At 62.6% G+C, this 16,221-nt stretch overlaps 1 protein-coding gene across 6 annotated transcripts in view; it reads right to left on the bottom strand.

Moving 5' to 3' along the window:
• RBFOX3 (RNA binding fox-1 homolog 3) overlaps positions 1–16,221 on the bottom strand; it is a 179,945-nt gene that overhangs the window by 72,236 nt on the left and 91,488 nt on the right. The window lies entirely within an intron of this gene.

The following is a 16,221-nucleotide window of genomic DNA, read 5'->3' as shown; positions in this document are numbered from 1 at the left end:
GCCGGCCTTCCTGGGCGAGCGCCCATCCCCACGGGCAGCCCCGATGCTGCGTTCGGGGGGTCCCGGCAGGGCACCGGGGAAGGACGCGTCGCGCTCCAGCAGCGCACGGCCACGCTGGGGGCACGGCACGCGCCCGGCAGCACTGCCCGGAGCCGCCACGGCCCTGCCCTCCCTCTCCAGGCGGAAACACCCAGCCCCGGCTCCATCCCAGGCCGCTCCGAAAACCCGCCACGTGCTTCCAAGAGTCCCGGTGGCCTGAGCCCAGACGGTGCCTGCCCTGCGTCGCCCCGGAGCAGCACGTCCCTGTTACCTGCAGGCCTCGTAGGCTCCGCCACGCGCAACTGACAGCTGTCCGTCTAAATACCTGTAACGCCAAGACTCGTGTGCGCGGCCCCCCCGTCCCTGTTCTTCCAGAAATACGAAGAGCCTATTAAATAAATAATGCGTGGTAGCAAGGACGGCTGAGGGACAGGGAAGCCGCGGGCTCCCGTGAGCAGCAGCTGCCAGTCAGTGTCACCCTTAATCACGCGCGTGCCGGACGTCCAGGCAGGCCCACGGCTCCCGGGGCGGTGGAGAAGGCGGCTCTCCAAAGCCACGCGCTGAGTCCAGGCAGCAGGCGAGCAGCGTTTGCCCGTTTCCCCCGCGCTGCGAGCTCGGTCTCTTGGCTCCCTGTGCCTCCGAGATGAACGAAAGAAGGAGCAATCAGCAAAAGGGGACGGACAGGCCTGGGCGACGGCGGGGGAAGGAACCCTTCTGCGGACGAGGGCAGCGCTGCCAGCACCGCTCAGACGATGCCTCCACCACGCAACACGCCGAGCTCCCGCCTGCAGCAGGAGTTTTCCCTTGGGGACAAGACGGCCAAGCCTGGGGACCAAAGGAGGGCACGGGAAAGAAAGGCCCTGTGGCAGGAAGCAACGCGGCAGAGAACTGGAGTCATTTATTGCAGGTGAGCAATGCACACAGGGGAGCTGGCCCTGGAAGGGGTCAGGAGGAAACCCTCTGCTCAAAACGGGGGCCGTGTGCCCCGGGGACCCCCAGACTGGGGATGTCCAGGCCGCCCCAAGACTCAAAACCACCGACGTTCCCAGGAAGACCAGCCCCACGGACGACAGGCATCTCCCTCCCGGCAGCCGGCGCGTAAGGACCGCTGCAGCAGCAAGGTCTGAACGCAGCTGGGAAAAACCTACTTGCTTAACGGTCCAAAACCTGTGTGCACCGCACACCATCAGCACAGGAATCTGCTCCGGCTGCAAAACCACCCACGAGGTCGGAGAGGCAGCGAACCAGCCCGGGTCACCTCCCTGGGCCCAGGGCCAAGCCCCAGCTCTGCCCCGGCTCCCCGGGGCGGGACAGGCCGGCACTGGCCGGGGAGGCAGACGGGCTGCCCCGTGGCAGGGCAAAGCAGCACTTCCCAGAGCTTCCTGAAGGACAGCAGGACACGCGGCAGAGGCTCGGGTGGGCTGGCCGGTGCCCGGAGTGCTCTCCGTGCCGTTTCACGCTGGGGGACGAGGCAGGAGCTGAGCCCGGGGGTGTGCAGACCCCCAAGGGGAGGTAGCAGAGCTCGACTTTGGGATGTTTGCCCCTCTACTACTTTAATATCATTGCTCACACTTCCATCTACAGAAACTGGGGACCACACAGCAGAACATTTGCCTGATGAAGTGTCCCCGCGGCTGTGCGGCAGGAGCTGGGCATGATAGATCATAGGAATAAAACCAGGAGAAGGGTGAGACAAGCAATCGGCAAGGGCCAGCTGTAAATCTCGGTTCTGATGGGGCTGGAGATGAGCTGGTTGGTTTATGAGAGTGGGTGAGCAGCAGAGAGGAGAGGCTGATAACAGGAACAGCATGCGGCGCCTGATCCCGCTTCCCGGCTGATGCAGAGGCCTTGCTGTCAGGGAGACAAAGTGGAAGCGCTCAAGTGCATCATTGATTTTTAATAAAAGCAGGTAACACTGAAAACCCAACACTTAGCCTGGTTTTCTCTCCCCTGTTTGCCCAGTCTTACCCCCATCCCCAGCCTGCTCCCCGCAGCAGCAGCATTGCCCCAGGGGCCAGGGCTTCGGCACCCAGAGGCTGCTCCTCCAGGACCCCCGGATGCAGGGGCTGCTCCCACCCGGGATCTTCTCTTCCAGCCCCCCCAGCCAGCGAGCACGTTCCTCAGCGGCACCAGGAGGAGCAAACACCGAGATCCGGCAACTCCACCGCGCTTGGGGCCAGCAGGAATGCTCTCCCGGACACCCGGACCAGCAGCAGCGCCCGGTGCCCATCGGGGAACGAGGGCTCTGCTCTTGCTCACACTCCTCCTCCCAGCAGAAATCCAGCAGTGCAAACCCTTCCTCCTGCACGGGCTGGCTCTGTTGCACGTGATTAGGCTCCAGGGCAACTTCGTCTTGCACTGCGCACACTGGATGAGAGTGGCATCGCTCCCTGGGAAACACGTACCCCTCAGCCCTGTCCAAAACGAGGTTCCCAAAGCAACTGTTCCACTCAAACTTGGTGGTAACGACACCCTGGTAGCACGTCCCAGGGAACCTCGCCTGGATTTCCACGGGGAGAGCATAGCCCGGCTACAAAACCTCGGTGGGAAACAGGCCCCGGGGCATCAGCGGGTCGGTGCCCTCCTCTTCTCCCCGCAGCTCAGCGCCTCCTTCGCGGGAGGCAGCTGGACGCGGCACCACACAGCCCAGCGCGTCCCAGCGTGTCTGCGCATTGCACGGCCGCGGAGCATCCTTCAGCCAGCTGCAAGCCTTCCCTCCTCCCTCCGCTCGCGGCCCCGGGGATCCTGAGGCTGGGATCAGAGCGGAGACGGGAGCACGGGCTGCAGCGGCTGCGGCACCCGCAGCGATAGCCGCGCGGCAGTGGCATTTGTCAGACACTTGTCCCCTGCTGTCACGCCGCCAGGGAAGGCGCCCCGCTCGCTCACAAAGACCCAACGCCAGCCAGCGGGGCCCATCCTCAAACGCGGCAGTCGCACCAGCGAGGAGAAGCAGGCGGGTCCGTGCGTGAGGCGGAACTCGGGCTCCCGAGACCGGCAGGGAGAGACCGGGCACACGCGGGGATCGGGAGCCGGGAGGGCCCTGGTGCGCCTCTCCCGCAGGAAACCTCCGCGCGCCGCGGCGGGCGCTCCTCTCCCCGCCGTGTCACTATGATGGAGTGCAGGATGCAAGCACCGTAATGGTTTCATCAACTTAGCTACTTTTTATGAGAAATTTGTTCCAATAGCTTCACTTTCCCAGGCTGCTGTCACTTTAACAGATGCCAGACCAGAAAGAATAATAATCATGATGAGAAAACTTTGAACCAGAGCTAGTGGCTTCCCAGAGGGGCGGGCAGGGGAAAACTTATTGTTGCAGGCGGCTCAGAACCAGCGAGGACTGTCCCAGCCCAACAGCGCCCGCGCTGCGAGATACGCTCGAGCCCTCCTCTTCCTCCACGGAGGAAAATAACAGCATGCAGAGAGGCTGCAGCGCTCGTGAAACACGCAGCTCCGGACAGGAGCCCTGCGGAGCCAGTCCCGCGCATCCCGCATCGCTGCCGGCCGCAGCAGCCCTCCGCCCCGGTAACCGCTTGCCCTGTGCTTCCCCCCTTGCGACACGGTTCCCAGGCCTATTTCTGTCACCTCTCGCCGCTGCCGCCTGCTCCTGCAGCCCTGGGCTCCCGCGCGCCGCTCTGCCAGGCAGCTCTGTCCCACTTGGCAGCACGGCTGACCTCCCGCTCCCCGACTCCCACGCTGCGCTGCGGAGCTCAGCCATGCCCTGCAGCTCCCTGTCACTTACTCCTTCCACCCACAGCTTTGCCAATTAACTTCAGTCCTCGCCGACTGCCTCCTCGACTCCTGCAGCCCGGCGGCAGCCCGAGCCCGCCGGCGGGTCTCAGACCGGGCGCACGGAGCCGGGAGGCAGCAACAAACCGCGTCACGGGTCGGCCACGGCCACAGACCCCCCCCAGGTTCACCCACTCCATCCGCAGCACGAGACCGGTGGGTCCCTCGGTTGCCCCTTTGCTGCACCCCGACCCCCGCCTGCGCCCCAGCGCCGCGCGCGCCGGCAGGATGGGAGCCACATCCGCCTGCCGAGGCCGCCGCGGAGGTCGGCACGAGCCCGCTAACAAGCCCGGCCGGTAATTGGGGCCAGGCCGAGCGGAGACGCAGACGCGGTGCAAGGGTAAAAGCCACAAATTAGCGTGCCCCTGCGTCTGGCTGGCAGATTCGCCCCACCACCGGCCAGCGAGGTCAGGCTGCCTGCTAATCTACGGCTCGTTAGGCTAATTGCAGCTATCACCCCACGTCCGGGGAGCGCCCTGCTCCCAGCCCTCTCACCCCTCCAGCCAGGGATGTCCCCCGCGGCGGAGCCCCGCATCGAGCCCCAGACCCCGCAGGACGCAACGCCCCGGGGCCAGCGCCCTGTGCAGGGTCCGGACCGCGCCGGCCGCCCCCGCGGCAGGGCCAGGACGGGGGCAGCTTCCCTGCCGCGGAGCAGCCCCGGGGCTCGCGCGGGGATTCCCACGGCTGCGAGCGCCAGACCTGCCCCACCGCCCGCCTCCTCCCGCGCCGAGCTGCCGCTCTGCTGTGAGTCATTGCTGGGAGACAGGATGCTATTTAAAGGACGTTATTCGTAGAAAATTGAGTTTTAATAACAGGGCATCAAACGAGGAGAAAATACCAAACTTCCAAAGGGAGTTCAGTTTCCTTATGTTAATTTATACAGCACATTTACTGCTCCAAGGAACGGAAATCACGGGGAGAGCTTCTCTCTCCGGCAGAAAAGCGGGAGGTGCCCTTTGCCGACCGCTGCCCCCGCCACGCGCGGGAGCGTCCCCAGCCAGGCAGCGGGGCAGGAGCCGGCCCGGCTGCCCCGGCACGGCCACCCGCCAGCGGCGAGGGCTCCGGGCTCGCGCGCTGCTGCCGCGCTGCTGCCGCGCTCCCGAGAGCCTCCAGGCTTAGTTTAGCCTGCTGGTGGGAGGGCGGTAAGAGACAGCACTGAGCTTGCTTTAAAAATAGATCAAACCCTCTGCTATGGAGCCATTTTATTAGAGCAGCACAAGCTGTTTGGCTGGTGACACCTATGCGAACACACGGCTAAGTTTTCCTTCATGCGTTTGAAAAGCAAGCGAGGGGAAGGACGACAAAGGCAGCAAAACAGACTTGTTCCCCCGACCCGCAGAAAGGTGGGAGAGAGAAGAGAAGAGCAAAGCAAAGCAGCTCCCTGTGCTCGCGGCCCTCTGCCCGTCCCCAGCCCGCGTCTCCCGCCCAGCGCGCTGCTCCGGGAAGCGGCTCTGCAGCCTGGCGCGCTGCAACCCGCCGCTCACGCAAGCCTGCGGCCTGGGCCCGCGAAGGGCACCCGGAGGGAGACGCCGTGGGAGGCCTGGCAGCAGGACACCGGATCTCTCCCAGGCTCCCGGCCTGTTCCAAGGTCCCTCTTGCTGCCCGAGCAGGAACCGTGAGCACGGCCAAGTCCCAGCCCAGACCGATGCCCCCACAAGCACCATCCCCCCGAGACCCCCAGCGCCCTCCCCGGCACACGCCGTCGAGCGGGGCCAGGCTCCGCAGGGCTCAGCAGGGCTGAGGAGCTCAGCTTTTGTTCCAGCAGCTCCTCCCGCCTGGACGCATCCTTGGGAAGTCCCAAGAAATGGAGCTGGAAGATGCCAGGCTGATTTGCTACCCGCGACCCAGCAAAGCCTTCCTGAGGCGGCTCAACCGAGCGCCAAACCCACGCAAGCATCGCAGAGAAGCGCTAAGCCTGGAGGTTGGTGGCGGGTGCTCGTCCAAGCCCAGCGTCCGCTCTTTGCAGGAGAACAGCCCCAAACGCTGAGGCTGCTCCCCGGGGCAGGGAGCACTGTCCTGCAACGCACGAGGAGACCCAGCGCGCTGCAAACGCTGCCGGGAGCCCGCGGCGGTGACGGGAAGATCCCGCGCCGTGCTGTGCCACGCAGGACGCTCTTCAACGCAGCATCCCGCCACGGCTCCGGCATCTCCCTTTTGTGCACGCTACAATTGACTCATGTTTTTAAAAGGAAAATCAGGAGCGGGGGGGAGACAAAACCCCAGAAATGCTTCAGAATCAAACCTCGGAGAAAGCGTGGGAGCTCTCCGGAGAGGAGGAAAGCACTTTCTATATAATTCACCTTTTGTCATTTAATCACCACCCCTCTGCTGCCAGCAGCCGGGACGCATTGCTGGGTGATGGCTGCGCGCTGGGAAACGCCCCGCGCGGCGCCGCGGGAGCGCTCGCTCCGGTGTGCGGGAAGGGCTCCCTCGCCCAGCGCCGAGCGGCACCAGACAACTTCCATTCCCCGGCCCGGTTTGCCACGGAGACAAGATTATTTCCTCTCCCACGAAGCAGCTTACAAAGCAGCTGGCAAAGCGCCAGGGTCTTTTTAGAGCAATGTTAACGATGCCCAGAGAAGAGCTAATCACGTGTCACGGAAAGGACCGCGGGCCAGCGGAGGTAGCGCCCGGCCGGAGCCCGTGGCCGGCAGCGGGGCATCGCGGTGGCCCCGGGCGCGGGTGGGCGACGGCGGCGGTCGGGCTCTGCAGGCAACGCGTGGGCATCGCCGGGACCGTGGCTCCCCCCATGCCGCAGGCCCTCCCGCGGGACCCGGCACCGGCACCTCCACCGCTCGGGGACCGCCCTGCCGCCCCCAAAATTCGAGGGGAAAAAGTTTGGACTCTTGCTTTCCTCAAGGCAAAGGGTTAAACGTTTCGTTACAGCTGCCAGCAGCAGCGTTAGGAAGAGCTGGAACAATAAAACAAGGCTGCGGCAGCCGCGGCAATCTGGGATCTCTTCCAGAGCCTTTTTTAGGCTCGGAAAGCAGGGCCTGGCTGCGCAGCGCCCGGCGCCGGAGCCGGTCCCCGCTGCCGGCCGCGCAGGCACGGCTCTCCCGGCAGTCCCAGCTTTGCGAGCCGACCCGTCCGCTAGGGAACAACACAAACTCCTACGTTGACCTGGGGACCTCTGCTGCGGTCCTGCTCCCGGCACCTCGCACCCAGCACCGTGCCTGTGCTCACGGGATGCCTCCGAGCCCGTGCGAGAAAACCGCTCCCGGACGGGGAAAGGGGCGGCTCACGCAGCCCCTTCTCTGCAGCCGGTTTTGCTGCCTCGGCTCCTCTGTCGTTTTGAAGGAATCACAAATGACACGGTAACATTTTGCAAGCCACATCTTGCGCCTTTCAGCATTTTGCACCCATTTGTCTCTCAGTTTCTCCCCTGATGGGTAGCACGACTCCCATCAGGAATCCTTTCATGCCTTCATAATAGTTTGCAACTTACTCACAATAAAGGGCATCATCTACACAACATTTCTTGCAGCCTGACATTTCCAGGCACGTTGTGGGGTTTCCAAACACAGTCCTTATGGCACGGCAAGGGCCTGGCACAAACACGGTGCAGGAGAAATGGGTGCAGAAAACAACCTTGGCTCAAACGCCACATGCTGATTCTGTTTAAACAACACACGGTAAACAAAAATATATCTGTACGTTAGGGCTAGCTTCAAGAGTAAAGACAAGAGGATCTAAGAGGCCACAGTCTCCAGCTGTAAGCAGAGTAGAGTTTTATTTAATGTAAGAAGAGTAAATAAAGTCCTTAAGCAAGAGGAAAAAAGCTCACACAGAACAGACCCAGCACTAAGCAGATAAATAACCAAGCCAACTAGATCTGAGCCGTACGAAGGGAGCCTGCAAGGAACCGGGGAGGAAAAGGAGAGACCGGCACAGAAAGCCTGGTACGTTAGAAAGCACGGGGCAGAGCAAGGACTGCCACGAGCAGGCTGCCTGAGACGCTGTGGCAAAATAGTAAAAGGTTCATTATTATGCAAATAAAAAGTAATACAGAAAAAGTGAGGCTGCTACGCGGCATGGACGAGGGGAGATAAAACTAACCGAGGTGTTGCCTGCAGACCGATTTCAGCGGGGATGGTGAGGAGCAGGCTGCAGCCTCAGCCCGGCTCACCGAATACAGGTGCAGAAATTAAAACGATGCCTCCAAAGCAGGAGCAAAACTCAAAAGGTCCAAAAGAGTTTAAATCAGAGGACCGAGGAGATCTGTCCCAGAAACGTAACAGCACTGGCCGAACTCACGGCCCAACAGCGGCATTTCATTAGCTACGTCAAGCTGCAGCGGCCACGTCCCTGGCAAGCGGCAAGCGCGGCACGGAGGGGGAAGGAGCAAGGGACAGGGAAAGACCACGCAGCCCTTTCGGACCTCAACGACACGCAGAACAGAAGCCAAATAAAAATGGAAATAAATGAAAAACAGGTAAGATTTAACATCGCCTTACCAAAGGCAGATCATGCCAGAACAAGCTGATATCTTCCTTCGGACAAGGGGAACGCGAGCGGCTCGGCCTCTGAGCCCGGCGGTGCAAGACCTAGCGAGCCCGGCTGGCGAGGAAAGCTGGCGGCATTCTCAGCGCAAGGAGGACAGAGGTATCGGCCTGGCAGTGCTGGCAGACCTCGAGGACTCGAGCGATTGAACAGCACAAAGTTCAAAACGCTGTACATAAGGACTACGCAAGAATTTCTGCTATAACCTGGAAAAACACACAGAGAAACATCTAGGTATATTACTCAGTTACAAGCTGACTATGAGTCACCATCTCCTGCATCTGTGAAAAAAGCAAGTGTGTTTCTAGGTTGCTCGGGAAAGACATTTCCAGGAGAGAGCGGCAGCGTTCGCGCGGCTGCGCGACGCTCGGCCGAGGCCGGACCGGCACCGCCGGACAGCCAGGGCTGCCCCGGCTCACGAGCGACGGGTCCGGGCGGAGCAGGAGCAGCGAGGGGCTGCCGGGAGCATCGGGAGCAAGGAGCTGCTCCTGGAAAAGCAGACAAAAAGCTCGTCCTGCTCAGCCTCGCCGAAGGAAGCCTGAATGAAAGCCTGTTCTCTATAAATACACCGGGAGTAGGCACTGGGGAGGGAGAGGAGCTATTTAAGCTAAAGGACAATGTTGGCACAAATATAAATGGGTATAAATGGCTGCAAGTAAATTTAGGCAGGAAATCAGAAGCAGGTTTCTAAGCACGGAGCGAGGCGCTGGAGCGGGCGCTGCGCCGGGACGGTCCCTCCGCGATGCAGGCGCGTGGTCCGTTGCGGAAAGGGACGTGGACGGGACTGCTCCGAAAGCAAGGACCAGCCTCCGGGGCCCTGTCCTGCTCCTAAACATGGCTTTAAACTGTTCTAAAACGTTGCTCTGGCGTTTCGACCACCTCCATCACCCGAGATGACAAGCAATAGCCCACAACTGACCAGCTCGTTCCTTGCTCTCATGCAACAGTCATCTGCTGTGCCCAGCTTAAAATAGAAGTGCTAATGCTTTCCTCAAAGCAAGGTCTTCTGGGCCTTCTGTCATGTTCCCTGCCTCTCTTGCGGCTGCGAGATATTTTTGAACAAAACCCAACGCGGAGCACAAGCCAGCAGCAGGAGCTGTGCCGCGGCGCGAGCCAGGCGTCCTCCGCGCGACGGTGGGTGGGCGCCGCGCCGGCCGGCCCCGGGGGGACGCACAGACACCCCGGGGGGACGCACGGACGCCCCGGGCCGGGGCAGCGACGGCGGCGAGCTGGGCACGGGGGCACCGGCTCCCTCCCCGCACGGAGATGGGCTCCATCCTTCCTCCCCGCTCCCCGCAGCGACCGGAGGCTGAGGAAACTTCCCAGATGGTGCCAAACTGCTGGAAGCGCGGGGCGGAGCGCGACGCACCCACCCACGGACGCCTCCCACCCTCCGCACGCCAGCGCCGCCGCACCGAAGCCCCCTCCCGCGCCTGCCCTTGAAAAGCCTGGGCCAGGCGCCCGTGCTCCACGTTCTGCTCCGATTGCTTCGTTAACTCGGTGCAGAAATCCGAGCTGCTAATCAGATGGAAAGTCTCCATCCCATAATAAACAGAATGAACTATTTATAAACCTGAAAACGTCTTTATTATTATTATTTTCCCCCAGAAAAAAAAATCTTGCACAATACTGTTAAATACACCCCACCAAGGACTCGCAGGTCTGCAGCGCTGGTATCGCTTCCCCAGGCAGTGCCCAGTGGAACAGATGGCAGTGTGGGCGTTAGGTACCAGCCTCCTGGCAATCTGAACATCTGTTACCGTTAGAAAATGCTAATTGCCATCAATCAGGACAGCACCTACCCACATTTACATGCAAGCACAAAAAAATTACGTCTAAATTTCTCCGAGTACAACACTTGCTGCATGTTAAGTAACTGGAGCTGCTCAGATGCTGCAGCCTGCCTGGCACAGGCGGCTGCTCGCGGTGCACCACAGCCGAGCGCCCGGCTCCTCTCCGGCCTTCCCGCCGCGCGCAGCGCGAGGGGCCGGGCGCAACGGGGCCCTTCCTCCCCCTCGCTCGCGCAGGAGAGCTCCGGGCTCCCTGCGGCCCGCGCCGGACGCGGGTCCGGCCCCGGGGCGACTGCAGCCGTCCCTGTGTCCGAGGCAGCTGCCTTGCTCTCCCGGGAGCATTGCGCAGCTACAGGGCACCCGCGAGGAAGGCAGTTCCCACCCCTCTGCTGCAGTGTTTGCACCCTTCTCTTCCTGAGCGCTTCTCCCAGCTCACCCCAGGCACCCCAGACACGCAGCAGTAGCGTTTTCACAATTCTGCTCTCTCTGACCACTTGCCCCGCGTGCCTGAGACACGCTCAGAGGCAGCAGTGCACCTTCCCCACCTCCTTTGCCAGCAGTCACATTTTTTCCAAAGCAGCTTTGCAGTGCCCAGGGCCGCTGCCGCGAGCGCTGCGCTGGCTGGACGCCGGCCGGCCGCTGACAGCGACGTCCCGTTCGCCTCGTGCCGGAGTGCAGGACCCTCGGGCAAGGGAGCCTCGCGCTGCGGGCTCCGCACGTCGCGCAGCACCTCATTACTTGCGAGCGAGCAACGACTCTAAGCAGTTTTAGGCCACCCAGTGCTGAGCAGCTGCTTCTGAAGATCTGCTAGATCCCTGCACACCTTCTGCTAAGCCTCTTCAGTCTCGACCTGCACTACTTCTTATTATTCCAGGTCTAAAATTTTGCATAACAGGAGCTGCCAACTGCACACAAGTCTCCTGGAAACAGGGGCCAGCTGCACCGGCCGCTCGCTTTTCGCTATACACGACACCACGACGAACGCCTTGAATTCATCCGAGTTACCTTGGCCCTGGCTGCTCCTCCTGGTCCACTTTGCAGGAACACGAGACGCTCTCCATCCCCAGAGAGCGCATGAACAGACGAGAACAAAAATAGCTCCAGCATGGTTTATCTGATGACGTTACAGGAATTATACAGAAAGGTTTGGAGAAGCCCATCCTGCCATAAAGCCGTGGGCAACCTCCTCCTTGCCTCCCTCTTTTAGCAGGCACAGAATAATACCTCTATCTCCTCCTTATAGCTCCTCTTATGCTGGTACTTAATATTCCCAGCTTCAAAACAGCCTCTTACAGCTTAGTGGGACACACTCCCCGGCTCCCGAGTCTCCCAAAACTGCGGGGGGTTGCACGCTCCAAAAGAGCATCGGAACCACTGCGTCACCTGGGCTTTATCTGGAGCACCTGGGCTCAGAGCGAACCTCGAGCACCGGCCACCGAAAGGGCAATTTCTGTGCCAGGCAGCAAAGGCACAAGGCTCGGACTGCAAACTCAGCAACGAAGCTGAAAAGCAGGAAAACCAGAAGCGGCGGCGTGAGGGGATCCCCGAGACAGAGCTCCCGGCCCAGCGGCCCCGCGGGAGGCTCCGACACCCGGTGCCGGCAGCGCGGCTCGGCCCCCGGCACCGCCCGGGGCACCGCCACCCCCTCGCCGCGGGGGCTGCCGCCGAACGCCAGCCGCGCTCCCCGGCGTGCTCCAAAGCTCCCTCTGCCTTTTTTAATTTAGGACACCTCGTTTGCATACTTAGGCTTATCCAGGAATGACTCTTCGCTGACATGCAAAAAGTGCTGTGTTTTACCCGCATTTAAGTCTTTTCTCTTAGACTTGAAGTTCTAGATCTTATCCGGGGACCACCAACCTCCCCGACGAACACAAAACCCCCTCCCTCCAAAACCCTCCAACGCCAGCAGGTCTTTTGCCCCAGCGACACCTCGACCAGGTCACACCTCCTCCAGAAGCCCCTTCCTTCGGCTTCTGGAGAAAGCCCAGGCCGACCCCGAGGCTCTCCCGCAGGGAGGAGGGCAGCGAGGAAGAGGGAATCTCACCGCTCAAGCAAAGGGGGCACAGGATTTCGGAGTTGCCGGGACCACCTCATCACACACGCACCATCTCGCTCTTCACACGACTCAGGGGCGCGGGGAGAGGTGGGTGACGGCTGCACACGTTTAGCTCCCTCCCAGCCGTTGCATCGCGGTGGCTGGTCCCCGGCTCCGTCCCCTGCTCGCCCCACGGCCCGCCCCGGCGCTGGCTTCCCGACAAGCTCCCGCTGGCGCGAGCAGGTTGCAACACCGCTGCTCGCTCCCGCGGCTCCGACCATTACTCAGCAGCCGGGGGAACCACTCGGAGCTGCAAGGTCACTCAAAAACACCATCTGTCCAAGCACCGCCTGCCGCGCCCCGAGAGCGGGAGCGGAATTATTCCGGGAGGCCACCGCTATAAACACGGATGCTCCAGGCAGGCAAACGCTGCCCGAGGGGGCCGGGATAAAACGCATCCGCAGGAGCCGGCGATCTGCTTGCAGACGCTGCTTCTCTGCTCCCAAGCGCCGCAGCGAGGAAGCTGTCTCTGCCGGGGCAGCTGCCCCCCCCAGGCGCCGTGCCCCCCCCAGGTGTCGTGCCCCCGCGCACGTCCCGGCTGCTCGCGGCCCCCCGCGCTCCCAGCAAGGCTCCGGGGTGCTGCGAGACCACTTCCATATGGGATCAGCCAGCGGAGCTGCCAGCTCCCGGCTCCAGCGCTTGCCGCTACATCTGGAAACTCTTCTCACCCTTAATTGTTCTTAATGCTTTAACACGCGCAGTGACTAATAAGACACTAATTGGGCGGCGTTAGCAGCGAGAGAGGCGCGGGGAGCACGGCTGGCAGTGCCCTCCGCGCCGAGCGGCTCCTCTCCCGCCCTCGGGCTGCGAGCAGAGAGAAATCCCTGGTCCCGCTGGCCTTTCCCGACGCAGTGGGCACAGCCCGCCTCGCAGAAGCACGGTGCAGTCGGCACCTTCCCCATCGCCGCCGCGCAGCCTCGTGCAGCGCAGCCGGGACCCGCGCCGCGCGGGACGTCCCCAGGCTCTCGGCGGGGCCGGCACGGGCTCCCCGGCTGAGGCCACGAAACAGCCAGCTTTGGGCCATCCCGAGCCGCAGCCTCTCACGCACGAAGCACCGCTGCAGACGGGCAACCCTCGCCCGCAGCACGGCCTCCCCACCGCTCCCCGCCGGCTCGCGGGAAGCCCGGGAAGTCCCGGGACTCCCGGCATCCCGGGAAGCGCCGGTCCCGACCGCGGCGGACGCGGGCATCGCTGCTGCTGTGCCACCACGGGCTCCCGTTTAACATCTTTCATGTCAAGCAGACACAAGAAGACAAGTGATGAACGGGCACGGGGAATGCAGTCCTTCCCGGATGATTTATGGGCAGCAGCTTGTTGCTGCTGGGGAGCCGGGGGAGAGGACATTTGTTGCAGTAAAGTGCTTCGGGGTGGGGGGAGCCTTCGTGCCGGCGTCACAAAGTCAGCACAACGACGGCGCTTGCAGCATCCGCCCCGGCGTCGGGCTCTTCCCGCGCTCGGCTGAGCCGCTCCCACGGAGCAGCCCCCAGCCCTGCAGCGGCGGCTCCGGCAGGACCGGGATGCTCCCGTCGCCGGCAACAGTGAGCTCCGGGCGCTCCCGACGGCTGCCGGCCCCGGGAAGAGGCGGCCGCTCCGGCTGCTGGTGCGCCGGACCCGGAGCGCGCCGCGCTTGCTGGAGCTGCTCTACAGCAGGAAATAGGCACAAATCTTGTTACACACCGGCTAAGCCTCCCTGGGCATGTTTTCTATAAATCTCCTGGAATTTATGATATGATAACTAGCCTGGAAAAGCCAAATTAAATCCACAGCCAAGAAACTGACTTTCAAGTATGACCCAATTTGCCTGCTCGGAGGGGAGGGAGGGAGAGGGGAGTCCCGGTGCCAGCTGCTCCCGCGCTGACCTCCCTCCGCAGCCGCGCGCCGCCGGCCTCCTCCTCGCCGGGGACTTGGGGACGGAGGCACGCAGCCTTTCATGTCTAAGCGGATCTCGCACTCCCACTCGCCGGAACAAAAGCGCCTCGGGGGCTCCCCTTTCAGATGTTCCTCCACTGCTCATCTTCAAGCCTTCCTTTAAGGAGCGCTTTCCTCCCGGGGAGGGCTCCGTCGGGTTTGAGGATGACAGGGAGCGCATTCGCAGGGCTAAGCAACCGTGCGCTCACTCCTTGATCCAGGCTTCTCCCCCCACCATTAAACCAAGCTCTGTGCAAAGCACTGGCACCTCTGTTTGAAGTTCACGGCTTGCAACCCAACGCCTTCTTGCGAGGCAACAGCAAGACAGACGGCCCTGGGTGAGGGAAGGTCTAAAGGCAGAGCGAAAAGCAGCGAGGAGGAAGCCTGGGCGGGGAGGAGGCTCGGTGGCCTGCGTACGCGCGAGCCCCACGTCTCTCCGAGGAGCCCAGAGCAGGGTCCCGGGCGGCCTCGGGCACTGGCTTCTCCCACACGGCAGCGAAGGCCGTATCCACACGCCAGGAAACTCGCACTTCCCTGAGCCGGGATCCTCCTGCAAACTCCCGGCAGAGCACAGGCGCGGATGGGCTTTACTGCCAGGCTGCTAAGCCAGACCAGCGGCACGTTCCCCCCTGAGCTTGATTTTGTTCAGCTACAAGCAGAGACTGAGCTAAGCCAGGCCTTGTTTCTGCTGGTTTGCCTCCTACATCCAAAAGAGACCAGTTCTTGCCGTGCGGATGCATCTGTGAGCGCCCTCGGACAACCCAAGCACTCACGAAGCGCCTTCCCGGGGGCTGCAGCTCCCCGTGGGCAAGGGCTGGAGACGCGGCAGGGACGTCCAGGGACGGGAAGGGGAGGGAAGCTGCTCATCACAGAACGGTCGGGGTCGGCAGGGACCCCTGGAGACCACCTAGTCCAGCCCCCTGCTCAGGCAGGGTCACCCGGAGCACGTTGCCCAGGATCGCGTCCACGTGGCTTCTGAGCATCTCCAAGGACGGAGACTCCACAGCCTCTCTGGCTAACCACGGGCACTGCCATAACCACGAGAGCGGCAACACCTGCGCATCGCCCCGGCTTGCCGGACCAGACAAACTTGATCTCTGAACTACTCAGGAATAAAATTAGCCGTTTCAGTTTGGCTTGGAGCTGCTTCCAACCCCCCAGCCACAGAGCAGCACGACCCCCCAGCCGAAAGCTGTCAGCGCACAGGACCGCAGGAGAAGCGCCTTCGGGTCCCGCTCCGGACCAGGGGGCAGCTGGGGGCCCGGCGCCGCCGGGGGCAGCCCTGGACGGCCCCCCCGGCACGGGGGGCTGCAGCCGGCCCCGCGGGGCTTTGCAGGGGGCCGGGCCGGCGGCGAGGGCGGCGAGGCTGAGCGGCCCGCGGCGCCGGCAGCCCCGGGTGCGGGCTGCTGCTCTGGAACGACGTGCACCGGCAGAGCGCGGCGTGGGAAGCTTGCATAATAGTGCCAGCCCACACGACGCCTGCTCCTACCCGGCATGATCAGACCCTCGCTTTCATGAGCAATAACATCCACCCAAAGTTTTCTAAAAGACAAAAAAAGCTTCAAGGTGATACGCAGAGCTCGGCTTCCTTTGCTGCCTTCAAGCTGATTAATGCAGCTGGGGAAATACATCTGCACTGCCTCTTCACAGAGGCAAGGCTTCTCTTTAATCCTTCTCTCCGGACGACCTCTGCCCCCAGCGGAGGGATGAGGATTCTCAAAATCTCCGTCCGTATTTTATGGTTTCAGAGCATGCACTCGGGACCGGCAGCAGAACAGAGAAACGCGCACGCAGCGAGCAGCCGCCGCCCGCAGAGCCGCGCGAGGAGGTGGCCGCGGGACGGAGGAGGTGGCCGTGGGATGGAGGAGACGGCCGCGGGACGGAGGAGACGGCTGCGGGATGAGTGGGGCCGGGCATTGCCCACGGGCACCGGGTGCTCCCCGGGGCCGCCCTGCCTGGCCCCGGGCAGAGGCATCTTGGTGCTGCTGCGAGCGCAGGTGGCTGCTCGGGCTGCAGCCGCTGCCGGTGCAAAGCACCCCAGGGAGCAGTGCGGAGCGCGGCCACTACGCCAGGCACGGCCCTTGCAAAGCAAAAGCTTGAATT

This window comes from Dromaius novaehollandiae, chromosome 18 (genome assembly GCF_036370855.1).
Source record: "Dromaius novaehollandiae isolate bDroNov1 chromosome 18, bDroNov1.hap1, whole genome shotgun sequence".
NCBI lineage: Eukaryota > Metazoa > Chordata > Aves > Casuariiformes > Dromaiidae > Dromaius > Dromaius novaehollandiae.
Note: the sequence above shows the minus strand (reverse complement) of the source record. Positions and strands in the feature narration are given on the sequence as shown.